General features: G+C 44.0%; 2 long non-coding RNA genes across 4 annotated transcripts; one reads left to right on the plus strand and one right to left on the minus strand.

The window, feature by feature from the left end:
* Nucleotides 1-150: 150 nt before the first annotated feature.
* Nucleotides 151-2,528, minus strand: LOC144365651 (uncharacterized). The gene is made up of 2 exons (XR_013424350.1): nt 2,111-2,528; nt 151-1,900 (listed from the first exon to the last, which is right to left on the minus strand). It is a non-coding gene; the product is annotated as an uncharacterized LOC144365651 (long non-coding RNA).
* On the plus strand, nt 606-9,036 carry LOC144365650 (uncharacterized). 3 transcript variants are annotated; one of them, XR_013424349.1, is made up of 3 exons: nt 606-2,432; nt 2,847-4,079; nt 8,736-9,036. It is a non-coding gene; the product is annotated as an uncharacterized LOC144365650 (long non-coding RNA). The 3 variants fall into 3 exon arrangements; XR_013424348.1 differs by having other exon boundaries at nt 2,847-2,928; nt 3,968-9,036; XR_013424347.1 differs by having other exon boundaries at nt 2,847-9,036.
* Nucleotides 9,037-13,367: the final 4,331 nt, after the last annotated feature.

Below are 13,367 nucleotides of genomic sequence, written 5' to 3' on the forward strand. Positions count from 1 at the left end.
GTGATACACCTACAGGACAGGAACGCTGAGGACTACGGCCAACACTGAAGCCGGGAAGATGCAAGGAAGGATCCCCCGTCAGGTTTCAGAGGGCACATGGCCCTGTCTACGTCTTACTTAGGGCTTTCAGTCATTAGATTTATGACACAATAGATTTTTGTTGTTTTAATATGCATAGTTTGTGGTACTTAATCACAGCAACTATAGGCACTAATACAGATTACAGTGCACCTGATTTGAATTTGTATCATTTGTACAAAATACGTGATCAATTAATTGCCCAAGAAACACAATAGGGCTGGGGAGGGCTTGCCTCCATCTTCAGCACTGAAAAAACATTATTTCTCACTTAAATCTGCTTTGTCCTGGTTTTCTCTTTCTATATTTCCATTGTTGTAAAAAAGAAATGGGACAGATGAAATTTTATTTACATGTGAGGTGAAATCTTCCAGTTTATTTTCGTAGCTGCCCATAAATATCTTTAGCCAGGTAATGGGCATGAGCCAATTCCCTACGTATGCGTTTGAAAACTGAGATGTCCTCCTAAGAGACTGCAATGTAAGTTTTAAAAACTGAACGTTATAGGAAATGGATAGAGTGGATAAGGGGGTGTGTAACCCTTGCAGGTGTCCCATCTTTTTTAAGAAAATTATAATTTTCAAATAAATATTGTTAATCCCTTTATAGCTTAGTCATTACTGTATTTGTAAATTTAGTTAATTTTGATTTCTCGAGGACACCCGTGTTCATGGCTTCGGCTTCCCTTTGTCAAGTTTTCAGGTTGGGGAACAGTGCATCATGGTGGCAATGAAGATGTCTCTGGCATGGGCGGTTGATGCTGCTGGGGCATATGTGGCAGATCCTTGCTGTTGGCCAACAGAGTCTCATCACCCGTGGCGCTCAGGCAGCCTTTGAGGAAGGAGGAAGGATGCAGGGAGGGAAGGAGGCTGTATTTTGGGTAGTTGTGACAGATTTGCTCTGACTCATTTTATCCAGTCTCCTTGGTCATGAGCAGAACAGTGGCATGGCTTGGCCAGAACCAAGATTCGGGCTGGAGGGAACATCCTGTCTCAGTGTTAAATGCCGGCTGCCTGAACAGGGTGTTTGCTTCTACTTCTTCTCAATGCGAAACCTGTTGTTTGCAATTGGCGTTATCAGCATAGAAATTTTCTTTTAAGGAACAATGAGGCCTGGAGATGTGGCTCAGTGGTAGAGGCTGTGGGAATCCCACAGTCCCCTTCAAAGGTGGCCCCCAGTGATCTGGAGACCTCCCACTAGGCCACACCTCTTACAGGTTTTTCCTGAGTGGCAGTCTCAGCTCCTGGGGGAAGAGGCTACGTTCCACGGCTTGCTGCTCCAGAGAGTCACATTGGTATGAAAACAGGTTTTGTTCCAAGTCAGATCTGAAGGAAGAGGGAATAAACTTTTTGTTTGAAAAGTTCCATCTTTGAAGGCTCTGAGCTTGAGGAAAGGTTTTAAAAGAGAAAAGGAGGCAAGATGGGACATAGAGCAGGAAATACGCATACTCAGCCTAGTTGGCTGGGCTGGACAGGCCGAGGCAGCTGGCCTTCTTGGTGTCCCCCAGGCCAGCGGGTGAGGTGCAGCTCCTCAGCCTTTACTCTCTGCCTGGGGACGATGCTGTCAATCTCAGAGCGGCCTCTCATGCCATTCTGCTTCAGTTTCACCACCTTCCAGGAGTGCCCTGGGCTGAGAACCAAGCCTTCAACACATGGGCCTGAGGGAGACCTTCCAGATTCAATCTAAAGCACCGGGTTTCTTCTAGAGCCTTCTTTTGTTATTCGTGGCAGTGTTCCAAAGAAATTGGCAGTGGGTATTGTTGGAAAGGACGAAACTCATACTGAGACTGAAAACACAGCTCCGATTGAAACCTGCTGAACACCTGTCAAGTAGAGAAATTGCATTTGTGAACTTTGGAGCTTCCGACAGGCTCTGCCAAGCCTGTTCCCCCACCCCCACCCCCTTCACTGAAGGCAAAATGGCGCAGAAGTTATTACCACTGCCCCTGGGTGAGGAGCTCATGTGCGAATTTGCTCCTCATCTGGAGGGCTTGTTTCCACACCGACGGGGGTCCCCATCCTCAGTCACTTACCCCATGGGACTTGGGACCAAGCATCTTCACTTCTAACCAGTTCCCAGGGGATGCTGCAGCCTCGGGGTCCTCACTTTGGATCCTCACTTTAGCAATTAGCAGTTTGGGCCACTGCTTGGGCTTGAAGGTTCTGCAGGCCCTTCAACATGGCTTCCCTGGAAGATGACAGCAGAGGGCAGTGTTACAGCATACGGGATCGGCTGCGGCCTGACCTCCCGCTCCATCAGCCAGGGGTTTCCAGCTGGGCCAGCGGACACTGGCTTGGATCTGTGTACCGGTTGTATCTGTTTTGTTAAGGCATGTTCCACGTAGGAAATCAAAGGTAAGTAAAGTCCTCCTGCTCAAAATAAGTTTAAAATCTGCTGTCTCTCCTCTTTATTTTAAAGTCATACCCCTACCCAGCTGGCGAGCCGGTGCTCTTGATTTGTATGATTTTATTTCCCATTATTCAGAGAGTTTGGGTCTCGAGAGAGGATTTGCTCTTTGAGTCTAAATGTGCATTCAGTGACCTCAGTTCTCTTCATAGAGGAGATAAGGCTTGAGACTGAATGAGGTGGGGAACACTGAGTTCAAGTTATACAGGCTCCGTTACTGGGATGCACCTCAGAGCCTGGATTTGTACACTGGAAGCCACTGGGAGAGGATGTGGCACACAGCACACGTGCCAGGAGAGTGACTCTGGGGTTTCTGGAAAGGACCCACCTATTTGGGTTATAATTCTTCACTGTTTTCTCAGGAATCAAAGATTGGCTGCAGGAAGCCACAGCACCTGTCTCCTGACTGCAGCCCACGGTTTGGTACAGTTCCCAGGCAGGCAGGTGCGTTCCTCTGCAGGGCCTTGGGTCTTGCCCTCCACCTGTACGAACACTTGCTCAGGATGCCTGTGGGCCGGGTCCCATCACTTCCTGCAGACTGCGCTCAAACGCTACTTATCAGACCGCTGTCCAAAATGACTTTCTTTTTGACACTTTTTGGGGTTTTTTTTGGTACTGGGGATTGAATTTAGGGGTAATTAATCACTGAGCCACATCCCCAACACTTTTTATATTTTTAGACAGGATCTCACTAAGTTGCTGAGGCTGGTGATCCTCCTGCCTCAGCCTCCCAGTCACTGGGATTATAGGCATGTGTTACTGCACCTGGCCTTTTTAACACTCTTTATTTCTTACCTAGCATGATCACTAGCTGTTATATAGTGACAATTGTTATCTAATGTTAGTTGTTCCCTCTAAAACAGAAAAGACAGGACAGAAGGAACTTTATCCATCTTGATGCCTGCTACATACCTCTCATTTTTTAGGTGCTCAATTAACATATGTTTGTATTAATTAACTAATGATATCAAGGTACATGACATAAGACTATATGTTGAATTAGTCAGAGGTCTCCAAGGAAATAGAACCAAGAGTAGATAAGTATGTAACTCTATATAAATAATGTTAAATGTGCTTAAATTGTTAAAAAAGTGTCTTTTAGTTAAATGTGCTTAAATTGTTAAAAAAAGTGTCTAATAGTACACAGATTAATTGAACATTATATAAATTTGTAGAAAAAAATCCCATTTGCATTTCTCAGTTTAAAAGTAAAATAAAAGTATAATACCTCATCCTTTCTAGGAATTGTCTAAATTTAATGACATTTTATTTTTGTATACCCTAGTTGTGTTAGAGAATATTCTTCCCAGCTTCAGGAAGTTTAAATTTAAATACTGCTCAATAATGGATATTTATATTTATCTAGAGGATTTTCTGAGAAAGAATCCTACAGTGGGTTTGACTGTAGTTAAGGTAATCGCTGTGGAGAATACTGTTTTTTTCCCATTTTTGCATTTTATTTTCTAATATCCCCATCTCATAGAAGCACCTGCTGACTGAAACCTTACAGACCCACTTGGGACCAGCGAATGTTGTCCAGGGTTTCTTCTGGGAAGGGAGTAGAGGAAGAGGACCCTGGAGGAGGTGGTGTAATGGTAACTTGAACTGCCATCTGGTAGCAGAGCAGGGACCTTTCAGAGAGGTTTTGAAGTTTGCCAGCTTACCATAAGGCTCATCTTCCCCTCCCTGCTCAGTGCCACCAGATTTTATCTTCTGCCCTTGAATCACAAGACCGTTTCCTCCCCTGATGACCATGAAGTCATGAGAGTAGGAGTGGAGGGAGGGGTGTGTGTGTGTGTGTGTGTGTGTGTGTGTGTGTGTGTAAAACAACGCCTGAAAATAAATGGTGATGTGATAAAGAAATGATGTGTTAATTACTTGACTTCTGGATTCTTGTGCAGGGGTCCATCCTGCCTGCAGTGAGAGCTGCAAGCACTTCTAGAAATGTATTTATACTTACTAACTAGTTAGTGACAGTCAAGTAGCCCTGAGTAATTTTACTTTGCAAGAAGTCTCGATATAATGCTAGACTTCGGAAGATGATGCTCATATAAGAATGTAATCTTGGGTGGAATTCTGGCTCTCGGTGGGGGAAGGACGTGGGGAGGAGGATTGCACGGTGCTGGCTGAATCCCACTCTGCTCTTGCACAAGGTGGACCCAGATGAAGATAGCTTTTTTTTTTTTTTTTAAACTGATTAGATGAGCATCCTCTTCCCTGTGGTAAAGTAAATACTGTTCCAATTCATGTCAACTAAGCTCTTGCTTAAGTAGAGTAGGTGGCAAAGACCATGGGAACCTGGATTGCATCAATGAAGAGCAAGGCTGAGAATGAGAGTCACTCTCCACTGAATGAGTTGGGCTAACTGCTTTCCATCTACAAGCGTTTTCTGAGTCTTTTATTTGGGGGGGGGGGAGTATCTAATGAAATGACTACCTGCTCACCCACCCTGCTCCGTGTCCCTCGCTCCCCCTTCTCTCTAGGGCCAGTCCCTTCATTAGGACCTGGTGCCCCTTCCCAGTTCTTTCTTTATCTTTTGCTTTCTTTACTTGCCTGAATCCTCCTTGTTAAAAATTTATTCAAAATTTTCCATTTTTAGAAAACCCTTTCTTGACCCCGCGGCCCTCTTCCATGGCAATTCGAGTTCCACCTTCTTCATCGCAGACCAACCTCTGGAGCAAGTCTTGTCCACCTCTCTCTCCTTCCCTCCCTCTCTTCTTTTAACTCCTCCGAAAGGATCCTCTTCAAAACTAACTTGCTCATTTGTAAATCCAATGAAAGCACATCAGCAGGCGACTAGTTGGCTTTCAGTGTCATTTGACACTATCGGCCACACCTTCCTGCTTCAGATAAGCTTTTTCCTTGACAATATCACAGCCAGAGTGCGTTTTGTCTTCCTCTTCCCCCAGCCTCCCGAGGTCACCGTGCATGTTCCTGCTTCTCTAAATGAGCCCAAATTGGAACTCCGCCAAGCGTCCTCCTGGACTCTCTCCTCATCTCGCTTTGTTCCTTCTCTCTCTGCAGTTCCATGCCTGTTCCTGGCCTGCCTTGCCACCTCTGATGCCTTGTGTCTCAGCATCCGGGACCTGTGGCCTAAGGCCCACGTGGCATCTGCACTGGGGAGGCTCAAGGGCATTTTAAGTGCAGCATGTTCAGACGAGCTCGGGGTCCCCCAACCTCAGCCTTCTTCCATGGTGCTCCCTCTCAGAAGTGTTATCCTGAGCCATTCTTTCTCTCCTGTTTGCCCTATTGGTTCCCTTTCAGTTCCTCAAGCCCATCATGCTATCTTCTTTCACAGGGCCTTTGCACATGCTCTTACAGAGAATGGGACCTTTGCCCTCACCTTCTGCCTTGCTTGCCTACTTTTTAACTTCTAGCGCTTAGCTTGGGTGTTGTTTCCTCAGAGATATTTTCTCTAACTCTCCAGGGAAGGTCAGGTTCCTTTGTCTTCTCATAGGTGAACTTCTGAGTGAGTCTGTTTCTTAGTTGGTGACATGTACATTCATTATTGCACTTATTGAATTAACTCAGGTCCCCATGGGGGCTGTAAGCTCCATGACATCAGGGATCGAATCTGCTAATGCTGTTTGCCAAACAGGGCAGAGTAGGGCTTAACAAATACTTTAAAATGAATGGAAAATTTACTGAATCCCAATTGTCTCATTTTATAGGGGTCGTAATAGAGGCCTCATAGGAATTCTGCGAGGACAAAATGAGACATGTACACCTACTGAGCTTAGCACGTGTCTGGCTGATTTATGGTCATTGCTCAGCACAGTTTGAATTCCTTCTATTTCCTTCCCCCCTTTTCTTCTCCCCATTTTGTCACCACAGTTGTTTACTTCTCTTCACAAGTAGGAAGTGAATGGTGCCCTGGGGTCCAGAGCCCGATCCTGACAGATGAAGCTGTGAGCAGTGGCCTGGAGAGAGCCCGTGGCTAATCCCTGAGCCCGGGGGGTGGTGTTTGGGGGGCTCCCTAGCAGCATTTTCTGAATTCTTGCCCCACTCACACTGTACCCTAAGCGGGTGCTTCAGGAAGGTGGTCTGCTTAGAACTGAGTCAGACACCTTTATTCTTGCCAGGAAGACAGGCTGGAGTCAGGCGGTGGAGAAGGGCTGACATCTCGCAGTCCTCGGAGGACCCTTCACGTCTCTGCCCCAGCCGCCAAGGCTGGTCTTCAGCCTACCTCGAGAGCTGCTGGGGTTGCTTCTGGGCCTCAGGCCCTGCCTCTCACACGCTCAGATGCAGCTGCTCCCTCCACTCTGCCTTTCTCCACTCTCGGGTGACTGTCCCATTGAGTCATTTGTGTGCCAGCTTCATCCTTTGACTCTCTCTCAGGCAGGCCATTTGCCCAAGACTAATGAATGACTGTTAGCATCAGATTCACTGGGACAGCTCAATAAAAATGTAAATTCCCTGGCCGTCCCTAAGCTTCTGACTTAACAGACACTGGTGTTCCTGAGGGAGTGACTAGTTTGACACAGTGGGCCTGGTTTCTAATCTTTTGCAAAATTCACCAAGTGGGTGCGGTCTCCATCTGCTGAAGGCTAAAGCAGAAACTCAGAGAGTTTAGATAATGTAGTTAAGAACCCAGTTTTATAAGGTTGCCAAGCCTTTCTTCTTTTTCTGACTAGGTTGAAGGATGATATTTTCAGTTCCTTTATCTAATTTCTTTCAAGTTGTAAATCTTGTTTTCTTTGTTGGCTACTCCCGAAAGTTGAATCTGTGAGGTTTTAAGATTAAGGTTGTCATCTAAAATGATGAGCATTAATAAATGGTCACTTGTTTCCCCAAGTGATAATAAATGGAGCGTGAATTTTTGAAATCAGTTCAATGGATCTTTGAACAGTTTCAGCTTCCTGGTGCTGCTTGGGCCAGAGTGATCCTGTGCTATTTGCTGCTAGTGACATCTGCTGGGAGAAGTTGGGATGGTCACACTTCAGTGATTGATTGATTTGAAGAATTTACCTTCTATTTATCATCACTCAGGGAAATAGTGACCGTTTAATTGCATCTTTACTTCTTGGGTCAGTCAAATAAGAAACGGATTCTTCATGCTATGCTGCAGTCACCAGTAGCCCCCACACATCACCAAGGCTTCTGTTTAGAGCTCCAGCCAGAGGATGAGTCCAGGACAACCTGTCAGGGTCAGGAGAGCCCAGGCAGGCTGGAAGTGGGCAGTAGAACTAATGTTTTTGTTGAGAAACAGAGAAGGGTTTTAAGAATGGATGAGATAAACACACACAAAAATTGTGTGATATATGATCCTACTAGACTTGGCTGAGTCAGTATTTATAACGGATCATGATGCAGACCCTGTTTATTGAACTTTTGGAATTGTTCTGTCAAATCGTGGAAGGCTTTTCAATAGCTACAGAAAAGAGTAAAATGCTGTCAACACAGATATTGTGAAAGCAGGAGAGACTGTTGAGAGCTGTAAGAAGAGAGGAGAGATGGGAAGAGCAAGCAGGGGTCTGGGATCCTTTCTTTAGAAATTGGGAGGAAAGACAATGTCTGGGACACAGAAATAGAGAACATAGGAAATGCTTTGGCAAGTCACGTTCAACAGAAACTCCAAACAGTGACATGTTTTTGTTAGGAGCATGTGATTTAAGTTATCTAAATGCTTATTTTAGCTATAAATCAATGGATAGGATTAAAAATTGATAGATAAAATAAAATAGGGGGACAGGGATTGTGGCTTACTGGTAGAGCACTTGCCTTGCACATGTGAGGCCCTGGCTTTGATCCTCAGCAACACATAAAAATAAATATAATAAAGGCATAAAAAAAAGAATAGGGCCTACATGTATTTACCACAGACTGGTGATACCCTTACGACAAAGTGTCACAGAGGGAAAACCTAAATAAACCCTCTAGCTTCACTTGCTCTTAGTTGACTTAAAATCACTAATTTTGGAGGTCACGCAGCACTGGCTTTGCTACAGATGACACTTCTGACATGTGGGTTGGGATGATAACGGTTGCCTAGGTTCCTTTTCAGAGAGGCTTTTGGTGAAAGCACTGACTTGTCACTTGGGCCTGAGGATGTCCCAAGGGACTGGAACAGGACAAAAGTCTTGTCATCTCTGCCTTCAGTTGTGGATGTTTCCTTGGCTGCCTTAACTGTTGGGCCAGATTTCTGCTCAACTCTGCATGTAGACATGGTGGCTATTTGAGAGATGTTTTGTCCAGAATTACAGTAGGGGTTAACTTGACCCAAACTGCCTAGCCTCTCTCCTCCCCTTCAGGGCTAAAGATACACCTACCAGCTGCCACATCAGAAAACACCAGACCGTGAGAGGAGCAAAATGAGGTGGCATCCAAGCTCCAGGAAGATCTCTGTCTATTCCTGGGGTTGACATGAAGATTCCACCTCTTGATTAGTCTCTCTCTCTCTCTCTCTCTCTCTCTCTCTCTCTCTCTCTCCTTCCTTGCTTTTACCCTGTTTTTGTGACTCCCCAACCCCTTGGAGTTGAGAAGGTGATTTTCCAGCAAAACTCCCACTTCTCAATTCTTTGGCCACTGAATAAAGTCTTCCTTTCTCCCCAAGCCTGTGTCTCAGACATTGTTTTTATGTGCAATGAGTTTCTGGAACCGAGCAACAAAATCTATGCTCTGGTGGTTCCCCTAAGGGATGAATGGGGACTGAGGAGGGAGAGAGACGAGAGAGGAAGAGTTGCCTTCCCCTGTGTGCATTGCTATCCCTTTTGGTTGATTTGCTTTGATAAAACATTTAAAAATACATAAAAAGAGCCAGGCATGGTAGCACAGGCTTGTGATCCCAGCTACTTGGGAGGCTGAGGCTAGAGGACTTCAAGTTGAAGGTCAGCCTGGGCAACTGATGAGACCCTGTGTCAAAAGGGTTGGGGATGCAGTAGTCAAGTGGTCCTGAGTTCAATCTCCAGTTCTACAATCAATCAATCAATCAATCAATAAAATAGAGGATGCTTTATCAGAGAGAAAACTCACCAGCCAGAGGAAAACCTCCCAGCACTACAACTACCCTTCAGGACCCAGAGACTGGCTTGGTATCTGGTGAAGCCAGGGTGTGAAGCAATGACGAGAAAGACTGGATTCTCCAGCTGGGTCTTGTAGCACGTAGATAAAGCATGTTGGCCTTACCTTTGTAGTCTTCCAGCAAGGCCCGAAGAAGCTTTGTATAAAGGGAGAGTGTCACCTAGTCACAGAGGGGTTAACAAGGTGAGCCTGAGCTCTGGACTCTGCTCCACTAGTACACCAGGCCAGCCACAATCAGCCACTCTCTCAACATTCCCTTCCACAGGCCGACCAGATAGCACCTGCCATAAGTCTCCATTGAGCAATGAAGCACAGTGTACGCCATCTTGCTCTTCAGCACAGGGAAGTGACCAAGTCAGAGTTGCATGACCACAGATTAAGGAAACCCCTGCCTCAGCCTGGACGAGAGCTGATTTGTCCATGTATAAAAAAATGAGTCAGTGCTATTTCACCAGTAGCTTCTTGAAGAAGCTGTTTTCAGATTTTTTGGGTACCTAATTTTATTAGTGACCAGCAGACACTCATATTCCTGCTACTTCTAGCTTCCCATTTTAATATCATGCCCCGGGGCTGTTCCAAAGTCACAGTTTTATCCCTGGCACCTTGAGTAGGGATGAATTTTTAAGGTTTCACCCATTCTTCTTTTCTTCTATGACATTTTTTTTTTTGGTACCAGGGATTGAACCCAGGGGTGCTTAACCACTGGGACACCTCCCTAACCCCTTGGTATATTATTTAGACACAGGGTCTTGCTGAGTCACTAAGTGCCTCACTAGGTTGCTGAGGCTGGCTTTGAACTCATGGTCCTCCTGCCTTAGCCTCTCTAATCGCTGGGATTATAGTCATGTGCCACCACATCCAGCCCTCTATGGAATATTATTTAATTTCTATCTCCTATCATTTTCTTTGATAAAATATTCATTTCCAGGATCTCAACATGACTTGGTCTCCCAGGATCAAGGGTCAGACACCTGACTCCTTTTATTGCAGTGCTAAGTGCTAGCACATTTTCCCATCACTTACAACCTGCTCTTGGGTCACCTCCTTCAAGATGCCGGAGCTGGCTCCAGGCCCACATTCTTCCTTGTACCTATGGCATGGGTTGCAGAGCCAGGTACCCATCAGCCTGCAGTGTCACTCTTACATGATGGCCTGAGACTCCCGTGCAGTCTTCCACGTCACCTCCTCCTCTTCTCTTGCTATTTCTTCTTTTTCTGAAAGATTTTAAATCTTTGATTTAATTTCTTTTAAAGAAGAATTTATGCTTTTTCCAGTTTCAATGTGATTCATTTTTCTATGTCCATTTTCTCTATTTTCAAATGGATTGCTATAAGTTGATTCATGATAGCCTCATCCTTTAATCTCTTCTGCATCTAGATAAATATATCTCTTTAATTTACAGCAATGATGTTTGGAAGGAGGTGATGTTCCTTCTTCCATGATCAATATTTCTGGAGGATTTTGAATTTTACTAGTATTTTTGCAGACTTCACTTTTGGCTTAGATGACTCCATGGTATGTTTGAACTCTAAGTTTCTACACATATCCCTGTTGTTTCTTTCTTATCTTACTTGGGTTGAATGAGTCATTTAATAGTTATTAGTTTTTCTTATCAAATGTATTGAGTTTAAATTTATAGATTTTCCTCTGAGCACTTCTCTACCTACATTGCACATATTGTTTTACATAGTACTTTCAAGTTGTTTTGGCCACTACAGTTTTATAGTATAATTTCAGGTCAAGAATTATGATACTGTCTGCTTCGCATTTCTCACTTGTATTGCTTTGGCTATTCTGGGTCTCTTATTCTTCCTAATGAATTAAAAAAATTGTTTTATCTAATTTTGTGAAGAATTTCATTGGTATTTTGATGGGGATTGCATTGAATTTCTCTTTCTTTTCTTTTTTTGGTGGGATAAGAATTGAACAATCCCAGGACTTTGCACATGCTGGGTAAGCTCTCTACCACTGAGCTACACCCCAGCCATTTCCTTCTTTCATATCCTTTGATGGAAATTCCTTCAGTGAGGGTGTCTCCCTAAAGTCTTTGAAAGGGAGTTTCTTTTGGAGGCATTTACATCCCAGTCTTCGGACTTCCATTGTGTTAGGACATCAGTCATCAGATAAACGAGGCTTCCTTTGGAGATCATCTCCCTCTTCTTTCTGGTTGTTTTTCGATTTTGTTTCTCTTTTGTGTTCTTGAGTTTTACTGCCAGGTGTGTAGTCTTCATTTCTTTGATTTTGCCCAATTCAGAATCCTGGTGTCTTAATTAAATTTGAGAAACTCCCAATCGTTATCTTGGGAGAGTACGTCTTCTCTGTTGTCTGTATTATCTTTTTTTCTCAACTTCAACCAGACATTTTCTGAGCTACTTTCTCTTGACAGCTGCTCTGTTGTAGATCTGGATGGGAGAGCTCCTTGCTGCAAGGGACTGTTCCTTATATTATGGGGCATTCTACATTCCTGGTTCCCAGACACTAAACCGTGATGAAAGTGCTCCACACTTTTCCAGACTCCCCTAAAGTAACACTGTGTCAACTCTTTGTCCCACTGTGACAAGTCTTTCTTCCCTATATGTCTTTTCACTTGTCATCACTTTTAAAACCAATTTGCTTCTCTCTGTGTGCTGAGTTTCGAGAAATTTATTAAGTACTGCGTTCTGTCTCCAATTTTCCTTCAGCTGGGTTTAGCAATCTCTTCAACCTTTCCAGGCTGGGTGCAGTGATGCGCACTTGTAATCCCAGCAGCTCGGGAGACTGAGGCAGAAGGGTCATGAGTTCAAAGCCAGCCTCAGCAATTTAGCGAGGAGCTAAGCAGCTCAGTGAGACCCTGTCCCTAAATAAAATACAAAATAGGACTGAGGATGTGGCTTGGTGGTTGAGTGCCCCTGAGTTCAACCCCTAGTACTCCTCCCCGCAAAAAAAACCCCAAACAAAACAAAACAAAAAACCTTTCCATTGAGTTTTTATATTTAATGGTTTTATTTTTTTATTTCTAAACGTTTTTAAAATTTGGTTCCTTTGCAGCAGTGCTTGGTCATCATTAATAGTGTTGTATTCTTTTGTCATATTTATATTATTTTATTTCTTTTAACATATTCACCCTTTTATATTTTTATAATTAATTGAGCCCAGTTTGCCACTGATTGAAACATCACTGTTTATATGTCACTAAGAAAGATTAGAGGATCTCTCTGTGATGACAAGTGTTTTTATAGTCTCCTGTACAGAGAGTTATTTTTTCTTTTTGATCCAATATACTGAAGGCGTGGACAGAATGTTATCCATTTTTAGAACCTGATCAAAGACGTCCCATTATTCACTGTAATCTGAATCAAGACTTAAGTTTAGGAGTACAGTGGGAGGCTCAGTGTAGTAGTCAGCTTGGGCTGCTATGACAAAATGCAGCAGACGGGGCGGCTTGAACAACAGAAATCTATTTCTCACAGTTCTGGGGGCTGAAATTCCAAGATCAAGGTGCTGACAGGGTTGGCAGGCCCTCTGCCAGGTGTGTAGGTGGCTTCTTCTTGCTGTGTCCTCACATGATCTTTTCTCTGTGTGTACACAGAGAACTCTGGCATCCCTTCTCTTCTCATAATGACACCAGTCCTCTTTGATTAGTGCCCCACCTCTATGACCTTGTTTCATCTTAATTATCTCCTTAAAAACCTGGTCTCCAGGGTTCGGTGGGGGCATCAACGTATGCATTTTGTGGAAGAACACCAATAACTCCATAAGAGATAGTGACTCTAATATAATTCAAATTTCAAAGGAAAATCTTGTTGCACACTATATATATACTACATTATAATCTCACAAATTATTTTTATAATTACTAAAATTCTATTTTTTCTATCCATAAT

Source organism: Ictidomys tridecemlineatus, chromosome 7, assembly GCF_052094955.1.
Source record: "Ictidomys tridecemlineatus isolate mIctTri1 chromosome 7, mIctTri1.hap1, whole genome shotgun sequence".
In the NCBI taxonomy this organism is placed as follows: Eukaryota; Metazoa; Chordata; class Mammalia; order Rodentia; family Sciuridae; genus Ictidomys; species Ictidomys tridecemlineatus.